The 13,628-nt window shown below is 36.4% G+C and overlaps 1 protein-coding gene across 1 annotated transcript in view; it reads left to right on the top strand.

Annotated features, from left to right (window-relative positions):
- The window catches only part of Ncald (neurocalcin delta), a 390,166-nt gene that overhangs the window by 45,325 nt on the left and 331,213 nt on the right, over nucleotides 1-13,628 (top strand). The gene's annotated exons all lie outside the window — the stretch shown is intronic.

The following is a 13,628-nucleotide window of genomic DNA, read 5'->3' as shown; positions in this document are numbered from 1 at the left end:
ATATCCTAGCTGGAAGCTCAATTTGAGCTTCTTCTCACATATAAACTGTGGATAATGGAGTTGATCTTTCTCTCTCTCCGATGATTGAGTTTTAATGACCTTGAAATGGTAGGTGGCTGCATAAATCTTATTCTGTTTCCCATTCTTTCAGCTTTAGTTTTAGGGAGGCATTCAGTTACAACCAGGAAAGACCTCTAGGCCAGCACCTTCCTGGAATGAATGAGACTGATTTCCCTCATCTGCACATCTCTATGGTTGCTCATTAGCTTGATTTGGAGTCTAATAGTAATGCACCCATGTTCTTGCAGCAGAATATTTTACAATTATAAAGACATTTCAAAAACTGAGGAAAGAAAGAGGCAAAACCTCTCAGACTTTTCCTAATAAACTCAACTTTTTTCTTTTCATATTCCTTTTTGGCCTGTATACTATATATAGGTATCTTTAGAATTTGAATTATAGTATATACAAGCTTGTATATCCCTGAATAGTTTTTAAAAACAATTTAATTATTTAATGATTTTTTTCCATGAACTATTCCACAGATTAGAATGACCATGATTGATTGATTGTTCTCTTCTTTGGTGGCATGTATTCTTTCCAGTTTTTGGTACTTGGTCACTGCAGGGCTTTTGCCTTTCTTTGGTGTTATTCCTTAAGGATAAAGTCCCAGGGATGGGATGTGGGTAGGGTTGCCAGATTAAACAGGGGATGTCCAGTTAAATTTGAATTTCAGATAAATCATGAATGCTTTTTTTAGTATAAGACTGTCCCATACAATGTTCAGGGCATAGCTGTACTAAAAACACATACATTTTTACTCGAAGTTCAAATTTAACTGGATGTCTAGTACTTGTATTTAGGAAGTCAGGCAGCTCTAATTTTGGGCCAAAATATAGAAACACCTTCCTGTGTCTTGATTCACATTGTTAACTTCTCTTAAGTTTATCTTTAAGATTCTATTATTGGGGCTGGGTTTGTGGCTCAGTGGTAGAGTGCTTGCCTGGGATGGGTGAGGCACTGAGTTCGATTTTCAGCACCATATAAAAAGGAATGAATAAAATAATGGTATAAAAAAGATTCTATTATGGAACCTCTGTTCTTCAAGAATACAAGGTCACTGGATTAGACAAAGGGGAATGAAGGGACGGAAGAGGGAATGGGAATAGGAAAGACAGTAAAATGAATCGGATGTAACTTTCCTGTGTTCATATATGAATACCCAACCAGTGAAACTCCACATTATGTACAACCTTAAGATTTGGAAGTTATACTTTATGTATGTATAATATGTCAAAATATACTCTCATGTATATCTAAAAAGAACAAATAAAAATAATGACAAAAAAGATTCTATTATTAATTTAAATAGAGGAAAATTTTCAGAAGGGAGAACTGTAAAGGAGAAAAGGGAATCCCTATAATTTCCAATAAGTAATCATCCAGGATATCATACTTTTAATTTTAGCATACTTACATAATCTTGTAATATTATATAAATATGTAATATCATACACGTATTCCTAGACACATGAGGGAGCATTTTCTTGTGGTGACATTTACCCTGTTTACATTTTCATTGGTGTAGCACTCACTGTGAGTTGCCTATTTATTAGATGTCCCTCTTTCTTATGAACCTGCTTTTGTTCAGGGTAGCAATAGGCCCAGTTGAAAACTCAATTTCTCAGCCTTCCTTACAGGTAAAGGTGGACACAGGGCATCATTCTGACGAATAAAAAAATAAGCAGAGGTTTGGATGCTGCCTCTTCCCTCTTCCTTTGTTTTGCCTGAGATTCAGTCAAGATGCATGGAGGTATGGCAGCCATCTGACATTGTGGAGAAGAACTGTGGCTCTTAAATTCCAGCATGCAATATTAATTTTAGGTGCTTGGAGTTTGTGAGTAAAACTGTATTAAGGAGTGAGAATGAGGACTTAAGAGTGAGTGGGTGGTGGTCTTCCCCAGGAGGCTGATATTCTTGCCAGTTTGAAGATTCATGAGACTGTGAAGTAGAAGCCTATAAAGGATGCCCTTTCAGCTGTTGATAAGTGCAGAAAAAGGAATGATACTATTGTAAAATATGGTTCACAACTGAATGTGATTTTAGTTTTTAAAAGACCATCATTTTAGTTGATTACATATATTTTTACAAACTCATTCATTCTTTATAGAAAGAAATAGGTATAAACCCACATTTATAAAAATAATAAATATTTTGTGGAAATGCATATGCCCACAGGAGAAGGTTGAGGATTTCCCTAGAATGAATGTGAGAACTGCTGATAAAGTACAGTCAGGGTTGATGGCTGTGAGCCTAATTCCTGAGACTCAAAGACCAGTGTGTGGGGGAGAATATCTATCTATCTATCTCTATCTATATCTGTATATCTATATCTATATCTGTATATCTATATCTATATCTGTATACAAATCCAAACCAGATATTAAGATCTCAAAGGAAGTAAATGTGACAAGAGGAGGTTAGGTCAACTCCCAGGGGTTCAGCATCAGTTGCCACACTCAGGACAGGGACTTCTGAGATAAGAAGTTAAAGTCATGGAGAGTTTTACAGATTCTAGGAGTTTCCCCAGATACATGGGCCAGCAATAGAGAAACAACCATGGATACAGGCTGATATGATTTAGATGTGCCAAAAGCTCACGTGGGAGACAATCCAGGAAGTTTGGAGGAGAAATGATCGCCTTAGCCTCATCGGTGAGTTAATCCCTGATGGGGTTAACTGAAGTGGGAGGGTGTGGCTGCAGGAGGTGGGAATTGGGGCGTGGCTTGGGGGTATATATTTGTGTCTGGCGAGTGGAGTCTCTCTGCTTCCTGATCACTATGATGTGAGCTGACCCTCTCTGCCCCACTCTCCTGCCATGATGTTCAGCCTCGAATGGAGTAGGCCTTCCATGGATTGAGATCTCTGAAACCGTGAGTCCTCAAATAAACCTTTCCTCCTCTACAGTTGTTCAGCTCAGAACCTTTAGATACAGCATGGAAAAAGTTGACCAAAACACAGCTGTACTTTGGGTGCCAACTTCCCAATTGCTTAACCCTTTGCCTTGGTACCACCACAGTCCCAGAGTCCTAAAAGACTGAGTGCAGATGTTGGTAAGAAGGGTGACTGATTAATAGTGATTAAAAAGCCTTTTTTTGTGAGTCAGTGCATCTTGACTTACAAGGGTTATTACGAGTGTGTTGGACTCTCGCACGTCATTCTTCCTGGTTTGTGGTTCCCAGTTCCTGGATACCACACTGGTGTTTGGTTTGGGTTCATCATATTCTTCCATAAGACTCTGCATTTCAACCTCATTTCTCCTCAACTATCCACATCCTTTCATGCTGGCGCCTTAGGACTTGTTCAAGTCCCCCGCATGGTCCCTCTGGTAAATGACACTAGGTGAGTCAGCACAGTGGGTGTTAGGAATATTCCCAAAGCCATATCCATCCTGAAACATCCAGCAATCACTCAACAACACTTGGCAATGATCACCAACCTCATTAATGTGTTGTGTGAAGTCCCAAACTCAGTATGTCCCAACTCAACTGCCTCACATCCAGATCCCCAAATTTTTCAGGGCAACCCTGATGTCGTGATGGAGGAAAAGTTGTGGAAGAAAGAGGCAACAGTTCCAACCAATTGCTGTTAAAATATCTTATGCAAAATTATTTTTTTTAAAGAATGATAAAGGTATACTCTTAGGGCTCTTCCTGAGCCCTCAAAAGGGGTACTGAAGGCTGAGCATGTGTAGCTTATGGTAATCCCATCTTTGTACACTGATTTCAAGAGATATCCATGCAGCACTTCTGACACGCTTTGGTCTAATTTATTTGCTGCCTAACAATTTGAGGGAAATGGAATATTAAATTATATATATATATATATATATATATATATATATATATATATATATATATTTAATTCGTTTCAAAGTTTAGTGAATCTATGCTATTATAAAAACAATGAAAACCTAGAAAAGACTTTTTTTTTTACTATAATCCTGATATTTGGTGTAATTTTATTCAGATAATCTTTTTTCGTTTTTGATCTTTATTTTATTCATTTGTTTCTGTGTGGTGCTGAGAATCAAACTCAGTGCTTCACACATGCTAGGCAAGAGCTCTAACGTTGAGCCACAACCCCAGCCCCTGGATAATTTTTATATGTGTGTGTGTGTATTCCTTTTTTTTTTTTTTTTTGCTCCCAAACAGGAACATTATTTTGAATATTAGATTTAGGGTGTGTTTTCACCAATATCATTTTTTTTTATGTACAAGAGGGTAATTTTCTAAATAACTGTATAATATTCTAAAATTCCTTATTATTGGACATTTGGATCATTTTATTTTTTTTGTATTATAAATGAGATGGGGCAAACTTCTTTTACGTGTATCTTTTTGTACATTTTTCATTATGCGCATAACAAATTCCTAAAAGTGAAAATACTGAGATATGAAATATGTGAAAAATTTCATACATACAGAGAAGTTGCTCTGCAGAAAGTCAGTATGGATTTATACTTCTGAAACAAATGTGCACGAGCATGTTCCTGAAGCCAGAAGCAAGTACTATTATTTTAAAAATCTGTGGTTTTCATGCTTATTTCTCTGACATTGTTGATGCTGAACACTTTCTTACATGTATTTTGGCTTTGTAGGCCTTCTGTAAATTGTTAGTTTATGTCCTTGGACAAGAGTTATTTCATTGGATAGTTTTAAATTAAGGTAATGCATTTCCCCAGATGCATGAACCTTATTGTAAGTATCACATTACCATGATTATTTTGCTTTCTTTCCCTTGCCTGCTCTTTTGATGACTTTTCTTCTTCTCCCTAAAGAGAGAAATGCCCCTAAGAGCTGCTCTTGACCCGCATTTTTTCCTTATCTCTTAGGCTGAATCATTGGAAACTGCCATTTTTAGAAGGTTGAAAAATGGTTGAATATCAGACAATTTCTGAGGTTAAAACTGCTATATTTCTCTTGGCAGCCTGATTTAATTTCCTTCTCCCCCTAGATCCAAACCTTTTCCCTCTTTCATAGGTATTTTTTTATGTGATACTTGTACTGATTTCTGCTTGCTCTCTGTCCTTTGTGACCATCTCAGAATCTTCCATCATTCCAATTGTCTTTTATATGCACATCTTTCCTGTAACTTCTCCTACCATCTGGTTATATCTACACTTTCTTTTACCTCGAGGTATCATTTACCTATAGTAGAATTCAAAACTCTTAACTGTACAACTTGGTGAAATTTTACATATGTCTGTTTCCATGGAACAGCCCCTTGGTTTAAGGCACCAAGCATTTGCATCACCCCTGAGAACACCCTGGTGCTCTTTGCCAGTTAATCACTACAGCTGGCTCCCAAAGGTAATGGTTATTTCCTGTCACCATAGGTTATTCTTCTTGTCCTTGAACTTCAAATGATTGACGTCAAAGTTTTTCTCAGTGTAGTGCTTTGAAATGACATCTATGCAGTTGTGTATTTTTTCTTGCTATGCCGAATTCCAATGTATCAATATTTAACAGTTTAAGTCTTCAGTCCGGTTGATGGATATTTGGGTTGTTAATAAAGATGCTGTAAACATGTTGAACCAATCCTTTGTTCTTATGGGCATGTACCCCCGAATGGCTTACTGGCTTATAGCAAAGGCACATATTTAACATTAGTAGCAACCCCCAGTTTTTCTGAAGGTGTTATTCTATTTTATGCTCTCATCAGAAATCTATGAGAATTGATCTTGCCAAAATTTGATTATATACACATTTTTCCATTCTAGTTTATGTTGTTTTTGTCAGATTTTTTTTTTTTTTGGTCACTGTGATCAAAAGACTTGACAAGAACAAATTTTCGAGGAGGACATGTTTATTTGGGGTTCATGGTTTCAGAGGTCTTTGTCCATAGATGGCCCACTCTGTTGCTTTGGGCTCGAGGTGAAGCAGAATAACATGATGGAAAGATGTGGAGCAGGAATGTAGCTTAGATTGTGGAACCAGGAAGCAGAGAGAGTTCCTCACCAGGGACAAAATAGATACCCCAAGGCACACCTCCAATGATCCAACTCCTCCAGCCACATCCTGCCTGCCTACAGTTGCCACCCAGTTATCCATTCCAGTGGATTAATGCACTGATTAGGTTAAGGGTCTCATTACCCAATCATTTCACCTCTAAACTTGCTTGCATTGTCTCACACATGAGCTTTTGGGGATACCTGTGTCTAAACCATAACATATGTGTAGTGATATCTCATTGTGATCCCGATGAAATATGTTGCTTTATCTCATTAATTATTTTTTATACCTATTATTCCTTTGACTTTATTTATTTTTGGTACCAGGGATTGAACTCAGGGACGCTTGACCACTGAATCACGTCCCCAGCCCTATTTTGTATTTTATTTAGACACAGGATCTCACTGAATTGCTTAGCGCCTCACTTTTGCTGAGGCTGGCTTTGAACTTGCGATCCTCTTGCCTCAGCCTCCTGAGTCACTGGGATTACAGGCATGAGCCACTGTGTCCAGCTCACTACTCTTTTTTTGTGTGTGTGGTGCTGGGGATTGAATCCAGGGCCTTGTGCATGCAAGGCAAGCACTCTACCAAGTGAGCTATATCCCTAGCCCTCCCCATTTTTTATTTGACTATCTTATAAAGTGCCTCTTTAAATATTTTGCCCATTGTCAGTTAGTGTAGTTTTATGATAAGTCTTGATGACTGGAAAGACCTCTGTTTTCTTTAAGTCTTTAAGACCTCTATTTTCTTTCTTTCTTTTTTTTTTTTTTTCAAAATTGCTTGGCAATTTTAGGTCCTTTGAATTTCTGCAGAAATTTCAGAATAAGCTAGTCATTTTAAAAAAAAGAACCTTCTGGGATTTTTGACTGTGACTTTGTTGAATGGATAGGTCAGTTTGGGAGAATTGCTATCTTAACAATTTATATATATATATATACAAAGCATCTATTTATCTAGATCTTCTTTCATTATCTCAGCAGTGTTTTCAACGTGGAGGTCTTGTTCCTCTTTTGTTGAGCATATTACTGTGTATTTGATTTTTTATGTCATTGTAAAATGTTATCGTTTTATAATTCCTTTTTTCTGATTGCTAGCATATAGAGAGAGGTACAACACATTTTGACATACTAGTTCTGTGTCTTGTTTCCCTTCTTAATTCATATGTTAGATCTTGTAATTGTAGATAAGTTCCTTTGGGTTTTCTAGGTATACTATTTTACCACCTGCTAATAAAGAAGTTTTTCTTCTCCCTTTCCAACATTTGTGCTTTTTATTTCTTTTTTTTTCCCACCAAATGCACAATTGCTGTACATTTCTTTCCTCCCCTTCAGATTGTAAGCTGCCTGAGGGATAATCCTTTGAGGCAAAACCCTAGCATGTTGTTTTAAACATGGAAGATAATTAGGAGGATTTTAGCTGACCACGTGAATGATGATGAGGAAAATAATGTCATTGAACTGTAATTTACTATTCTATATGATCAGTGAACTGCCACCAAGAAAAAGGCTTTTATTTGATGTCTGGAAAGACATCTGTTTTCTTTAAGTCTTTAAGACCTCTATTTTCTTTTCTTTTTTTTTTTTTTTCAAAATTGCTTGGCAATTTTAGGTCCTTTGAATTTCTGCAGAAATTTCAGAACTAAGCTAGTCATTTAAAAAAAAAAATGACTTCTGGGATTTTTTTTTTTTTTAAGCTTTTTTTAAAAAAGTCTTTTATTTGTGAATTGGTACATCTTGACTTAGAAGGGTTATTACAGGTGGATTAGACTCCCATGTGATTCTTCCTGGTTTGTGGTCCCAGTTCCTTGATACCATACTGGTGTTTGGTTAGGGTTCGTCCTATTCTTCCATAAGACTCTTGCTAAGCATTTTGATACTTCCAAAATAGCATTGATTGCATTTCCCCAGGATAGCACAGAGCAGATGGATCCTTGGACCTCGCTGCCATCAGTCCCAACTCCACAAGCTTCTGTTGCTGTAGAAAGAAAAAAAAATCTGCATTTTTAATATCACAGCAGTAAAGCCTGGGAAATTTTCAGCTTGCAGCCCTTAAATCCAACATGCGATGTTATTTTTAGGTGGTTGGAGTTTTTGAGTCAAACCGTATTAAGGAGTGAGAATGAGGACTTAAGTGAGTGGGTGGTGGTCTTTCCCCAGGAAGCTGATATTCTTACCAGTTCGAAGATTCATGGGACTATGAAGCGGCAGCCTATAAACTGCAGATGACTCCTAGGCCAGGAAGGAAATCATCAACTGGACTTGCATACCCAGTTTTGCATTTGGTTGCAGATGACATTTGTCTTTGATAGATTCCATTGTCCATGTGGCTGGAAGATACATGATGGGTTTGTTTCTAAGGAGTAATTCCCTTGTTTCTTGGCAAGTACAGATGTGCTGTCAGATGATTACGCATAATCTGGCAGGAATTATTTTAGGCAATTTTGACTCCTAGGCCACAGTGATTGCTCTCTAGCTTTCCCTCCCATTCATTGGTTGACCTTTTTTATCCAGTTAGATTCACGAGTTGATCCAGCACTAACGTGCGAATGTGTGTTTTTGCTGTTGAATGAACATGGATCATGTTGAAAAAAGTGACAGGAAATTAATAGAAAAAAAAATAATCAAAGAATGAGTGCCCTTGTAAATTAGGATTAAATAATACAAATGCAGACGATTACATTTCTAAAAATACACGAATTTCTCAAATTTTTTTTTATAATTTTTATTGTTGGTTGTTCAAAACATTACATAGTTCTTGATATATCATATTTCACATTTTGATTCAAGTGGGTTATGAACTCCCATTTTTACCCCTTATACAGATTGCAGAATCACATCGGTTACACATCCACTGATTTACATATTGCCATACTAGTGTCTGTTGTATTCTGCTGCCTACATATGTTTCTCTTACTGACATTAATACATGGTCCTATTTTTGTTTGTGTTTTGTAACTATTATTATGGAAAGCTTTTGTTTGTCCCATGTAAATGCACTTTGTCCAATCACCTGAATTCCTACAACCCAGAAATTAATGTTTGTAATCATTTACGATGAATACAGTTATTTCCCAAACTTTAAAACAATTATAAATGCTGTTTGAAATTTTTGTCTTTTGTCACTTAATAATTTTTTTCCTGTTTTTTATTTGTTCTTTTTAGGTATACATGACAGTAAAGTGTATTTTGACATATTATACATACATGGAGTATGACTTATTCTAATTAGGATCCCATTCTTGTGCTTGAACATGACGTGGAGTTACGCTGGTCGTGTATTTATATATGAACACAGGAAAGTTATATCTGATTTATTCTATTGTCTTTTCTATTCCCATTCCCCCCTTCCCTTCATTCCCCTTTGTCTAATCCAAAGAACTTCTGTTCTTCCCTCCCCTGCCCCTTATTGTGTGTTAGCATCCACCTATTAGAGAGAACATTTGGCCTTTGGATTTTTGGGATTATTTCACTTAGTATGATATTCTCCAGCTCCATCCATTAACTGGCAAATGCCATGATTTTGCATTATTCTTTATGGCTGAGGAATATTCCATTGTGTATAAATATATACCACATTTTCTATATCCATTTCTATATCCATTCATTTCCATAGCTTGGCTATTGTGAGTTGAAATGCTGTAAATATTGATGTGGCTACGTCATGGTAGTCTGCTAATTTTAAGTCCTTTGGGTATAGACTGAGGAGTGGGATAACTGGTCAAATGGTGGTTCCATTCCAAGTTTTCTTTTTTTTTTTTTAAGCTAGAGAGACAGTGAGAGAGAGAGAGAGAGAGAGAGAGAGAGAGAGAGAGAGAGAGAGAGAATTTTAATATTTATTTTTTAGTTTTCGGCGGACACAACATCTTTGTTTGTCTGTGGTGCTGAGGATCGAACCCGGGCCGCACACATGCCAGGCGAGCACGCTACCGCTTGAGCCACATCCCCCGCCCCAATTTTTTAGTTGTGGTTGGACACAATACCTTTATTTTATTCATATATTCTTATGTGGCACTGAGGATCGAACCCAGGGTCTCGCACGTGAGAAGCGAGTGCTCTACCACTGAGCCACAACTCCAGCCCATTCCAAGTTTTCTAAGGGATTTCCACACTGCTTTCCAGAGTGTCTGTATCAATTTGCATTCTAACGAGCAATGTATATTCATACAATGTACCTTTTCCCTCACATCCTCACCAATGTTTATTGTTACTTGTATTCTTGATAATTGCCATTCTGACTGGAGTGAGATGGAATCTCAGTGTGGTTTTAATTTGCATTTCTCTAATTGTTAGAGATGTTGTACATTTCTTCATATATATGTTGATGGATTATATTTCTTCTTCTGTGAAGTGCCTGTTTAGTGCCTTTGCCCATTTATTGATCGGGTTGTTTTTTTTTTTTTTTTTTTTGGTGCTAAGTTTTTTGAGTTCTTTGCGTAACCTGGAGATTAATGCTCCATCTGAGGTGCAGGTAGCAAAGATTTTCTCCCTCACTTCATGTTCTTGATTATTTCCTTTGCCATGAGGAAGCTTTTTAGTTTGATACCATTCCATTTTTTGATTCTTGATTTTACTTCTTGTGCTTTAGGAGTCTTATTGAGAAAGTTGGTTCCTAAGCTGACATGATGGAGAAGAGTTGGGCCTACATTTTCTTTTATAGTGCAGGGTCTCTGGTCTAATGCCTAGGTCCTCAGTCCACTTTGAATTGAGTTTTGTGCAGGGCCACTTAATGATTTATAATGTGGGTATGTTTCCATGCAAGAAATATGGAGCTACTTTATTTTAGCAGTTATTTAGGATTTGTGTGTATGTGTATAAAATAATTTAAATAACCAGTAATTTGTTGATGAATATCTTTGTAATAGGTTTTGGTTTTGTTTTTATTATAATAAACATCATCACAATGGATATCCTTGTGCATAAATCTTGAACATTTATCTGATTGCTTCTTTGGACAATTCTTAGGAGTAGAATTCTAGGACTCAAATTGTGTCTTATATTTTAAAATTCATGCTGCAAATTTCCCTGCAGAAAATCTGAATTAATTTATATTCTTATCAGTCTTAAATTGAGAGTATTTCTTCACCTGCACCATTGCCAACACAATTTATTGTGAATCTCTTAAAAGATTTTTAAAATTTTATTTTTATCTGACAAATGATAATTGTGTGATTGCTGGATCATAAATTTGATTTTTAGCTTTCTGAGGAATCTTCCTACTGTTTTCCATGATGTCTGTATTAATTTTTCCTTCCCACTATCAGTATACAAGGGCTCCCTCTTCTTCATGTCCTTGCTAATGCTTGTAATTGTTCATTTTTTCGACAGTTGCCATTTTAGCAAGTATGAAGTGTTATGTCATTTGTAGTTTTAATTTGCATTTTCTTGATGATAAGTGATGCTGACATTTCTGTATATACCTGTTGGTCATTTGTATGTCTTTTTTTGAGAAATGTTGGTTCAGATTCTTTGCCTATTTTTAAATTGGCTAATTTGTTTTCATGTTGTGGAGTTGAATTCCTTATGTATTTTGGATAATAGCCCCTTATCAGATGTATAACCTGAAAATATTTTCTCCCAGCTTGTGGGTTATCCCTTCTCACTATTATTTCCTTTGCTATGCAGAAGCCTTTTAGTTTGATGCAATCCTATTTGTCTATTTTTGCTTTTGTTGCCTGTGCTTTGGGGAATCATTTGCATGAAATCATGATCCAGACCATGTCATAGTTTATTGTGAACCTGGACTTGAATATATTTTTGAATTTTTGTAGATTTGTGTCTGTAGGAGAATTGTAAATTAGTCAGGATTCAGTTGGAAAACACAAAAACACACTTGGTAATTATAATAGCAGAGATTTCATACAGGGAGTAGTTCCACAGATGTTGGAAATCTGAAAAGAGCAAAAGAAAAATGCGTAAGTTCTCAGGGATGGTCAGAGCCAGAAGTAGCCATCTTCCCCAGGGTGGGTGGAAAGAGCTATGGCAGGGCCACTGGAGGAAGGGAAAGGGGATAAGATCCAACCCCTTACACCAGGATGACAGGGACTTTTCCACCCTAAAATGCTATACTAACTGTTGCATTCTTCCAGTTCTGGGTGCAAAGAATATCCTTGATAATTGTTAATGAAATAAGTAATCTGAATTTTTTTCAGTTTACAGTTAAATACCAGATACATGCTATATGTAGCTAATTACAAAACTTATTCTTAAATTTAATACTAACATGTAAGTCTGAGTTACTCATCATTGTGCTATTTCACTATAAACCTTCCTATGGTTGGAAAATCAGTTAACCAATTTTTCTAACTCAGCTGAGCTGATGTAATCATCTCAACTAGGTGGAGGTTACCTGATTGATAGTTGAAGAATAATGATATAAAATGAGAGTAGCTATGACAATTAAAAAAAATTTTATTTCAAGCTTGAGCCCTGAAACAAAGCAATTATATCTTTAGTGAGACTTTTTTTTTTTTCTGGGTTCCAGGGATTAAACTCAGGGGCATTCAACCACTGAGCCCCAGACCCAGCCCTATTTTGGACTTAGAGACAGGGTCTTACTGAGTTGCTTAATGCTTTGCTGTTTCTGAGGCTGGTTTTGAGCTCACAATCCTCCTGCCTCAGCCTCCCAAGCTGCTAGGATTACAGGTGCATGCCATTGCACCTGGCTATTGAGACATATTTTGAATTTGAGGACTGGTCAGAAAAACTGATCTGACTTAAGTATCCTTTCCCCTTTTGGAGTGGACTCCTGTGGAGATGACCCATGATCTTGAGCCTTTTGGAAAGGTTGATTTATTTTCCAGTGAACTTTTTGAGTGATTGTAGAAGGTTTGCATTGAATGTTCTTATGTAAGACTTAAGTCCCAGTTTCTCTCAGCATTTTCTATCTGACCTTTTGTAACAGATTTTTTGGTTGGTTGCTTTTACTTAAATTTTCCTTAAAATGTGCTTCCTTTAATATGATATTTATATTACTTAAACTTCCTTTAATATGATATTTATATTTAATATGATATTTAGAGCAACAATTTATATTTTCTATGTTAAGTTCTCTAAAATTTTGCTTCTCTGCATTTCCTGTTTGACTTATGTTTGTAAATTTAAGAAAAAATAAAGCATTTCACGTAGCAATTAGAGCTTTGCTTAGCAATTAGAGGATGAGGTAATTGGTTTTGGACACAGTAGATGTATGTTCCTGTGAGACATTTGGGTGGAACTGTTGGCTATACTGCTGGCCATCTGGATTTGGCACTCAGGATTGGAGTCTGGCTGGATTGTGGGTCATTTTTATGTAATATTAGAAAGTCATTACTTATTTATTCAAGTCTTTTCAACTCAGCAATTCTGTAAAAGAAGAAGAGATCAATCAGTTTATTATTAAAACAATATTAAAGGACTGGGGCTGTGGCTCAGTGATAGCGCACTTACCTGGCATGTGTGAGGCACTGGGTTCGATTCTCAGCATCACATATAAATAAATAAAGTAAAAGTCTATAAAAAACAATATTACATATTGTTATGTAAGTAAAGTGTATACTGTTGTATATTTAGAGTATAAGCTCTGTGGAGGGACTTTTTTTGTCAACTTTGTACACTAATAAACATTAACCACTCAGAA

The sequence above is a fragment of the Callospermophilus lateralis genome, chromosome 16 (assembly GCF_048772815.1).
Source record: "Callospermophilus lateralis isolate mCalLat2 chromosome 16, mCalLat2.hap1, whole genome shotgun sequence".
Lineage (NCBI taxonomy): Eukaryota > Metazoa > Chordata > Mammalia > Rodentia > Sciuridae > Callospermophilus > Callospermophilus lateralis.
The sequence above is the reverse complement of the archived record's forward strand: the minus strand, read 5'-3'. Positions and strand labels throughout refer to the sequence as shown.